Source organism: Propithecus coquereli, unplaced genomic scaffold (assembly GCF_000956105.1).
Source record: "Propithecus coquereli isolate 6110/MARCELLA unplaced genomic scaffold, Pcoq_1.0 Scaffold106, whole genome shotgun sequence".
Taxonomy (NCBI): domain Eukaryota; kingdom Metazoa; phylum Chordata; class Mammalia; order Primates; family Indriidae; genus Propithecus; species Propithecus coquereli.
The window spans coordinates 228,214-230,195 of NW_012134525.1; positions in this window are offsets into that span (position 1 = coordinate 228,214).

Here is a 1,982-nt window from a genome sequence, read left to right on the forward strand (position 1 = left end):
TTTTGAGCATATTGAATAGATTTATAATATTTGTTTTAAGGTTATTCTATGATAATTTTATTGCATAAATGTTCTTCCTGGATAAGGTTTATATTTTTCCTGCTTCTTGTTTTCTTTATTTTATTGGAATTGGAACATTTTGAGTATATGTTGTTGAGTGTTTAGGTCTGTTGTCTTCCTTTAAAGTGCTGGATTTTGTACAGACATGTAGCTGTTACTTGTGGATCAGTTTGATTACTCCAAGGGTTATTTTAGAGCTTTTTAAAAGAGCCTGTTTGGAATTTTCTTTACTCTAAGTCTAGGTAATCCCTACTACTGTACCAAAATCCTTCTCTGATCTCTACTGAATACCCTAGCTGATCAACAAGTGTTCTTCACTCTGGCTTTCTAGAACTCAAATGACTGTCTGCACTATGTAAGCCATGAGCATTTTTTAGCTTAGGGATTATTTTACTAGTCTCAGAGTTTCACCCCATCCATGCATAGTTTAGTATTCAGATACATACACAAAGGGATCTATAAACAGATTTCTAGAGTTTGTTTCTTGAGGAATTCCCTCCTCTCTACAACTCTGCCCCAAAGTTTCTAGCCACCTCAGTGTCCCTCAAGTCTGATCCCTGTCTTTTCAACATATCCTCACATGTTCTCAATACATCTGCTGTGCTCTATTTGTCATCCTCTTTAATTACCATGGTTAAGAATTTGCCTCTAGAAATAAAGCAGGTGTGATCTGAGGGCTCATCCTGCCTGTATGCCTTCTTTCAGTGATTACAGTTTTCTGATGTTTGGCATCGAAATTCTAAAAACTTTCTGTTCCATATTTGTATAGTTTTTGAGTTGTTTTTGGCAGGAAAGTAAATACAACCCTGTTACTCCCTAATGTCCGGAAGCTGATATTTAATTTTACTTAATTTTAGTAAATCAAACTTAAATAAAAATAAAGGAATTATTGACTTCCAAGTAAATATTTCTTTACCACATGAGATTATATCTTAAAAGCTTTCCTCCCTAAGGTTAGAAATGAGATGATAAAGAAAATTAAGTGATTGTAATTTCATTTTTTTTAACTTGGTGTTTCAAATTTAAACATTATGTCTTCGCCCTGTGATATGAAAAACGAGGACATTAGATCCTTTGCTTCATGTCTTTAATTTACTTATTCCATTCTGTATGTTTATAACATTAACATTTAATTATGTAGCCACAACCTGATAAATTATCTCCTATCAGTTCTATATTTAAATGGAATCCCACCTCATCTACAGTACTTTTATCATGGCTTTTTTCATTTCACTGTTTGTTATTTTGATTTTTGATTTACCTCTTAATTAGTTCAACTTCACCACCTCTGGGTTATTGTTTTGTTTTTTGTTTATTTTTAAGAAGGACTCATGGTATATCACTCATTTATGAATTTTTTCATTGTTGAGCATCTCCAACTTTATCCTCTACTAGAATGAAGTTTTGGCTGAGTATGATGTTGGATCACAACTGGTTTTCTTTAATATTTGGTAAATATCATTTTGTCATCTGATATTGATGGTTTCTATGATGAATCTGATTCCAGTATGATTTATCCTTTGTTTGATTATTTTCTCTTTAATAGCAGCTTAGCTGAAGCATCTTGATGTTGTATGCCTAATTTTACATTTTCCTTGAATCTTGTACCTTCTTGATTTTCAGAATTAGTTCTTTCCTCACTTTAGATAAGCTTACCGTAAATATTTAAATATACCTTCCATTTCATTTGATGACTTTTCTTCTTCAAATGTACCTACTTTCTATAAGTTTATTTGATAAGTTATCTGATAAGGTTTTATTCTGAGTGCCTTAATTGATTTCCCTTTTACATTTGCATTGGTTACAGTTATCTCAATCTTTTCTCTATGAAATGGTACCAGTTTCAGAAGTGGCTATTTTTTTGGCTATGTTTATTTGTCAATTTAGGATTATTCTTTGTCGGTGACTTTCTATGTTTTTGG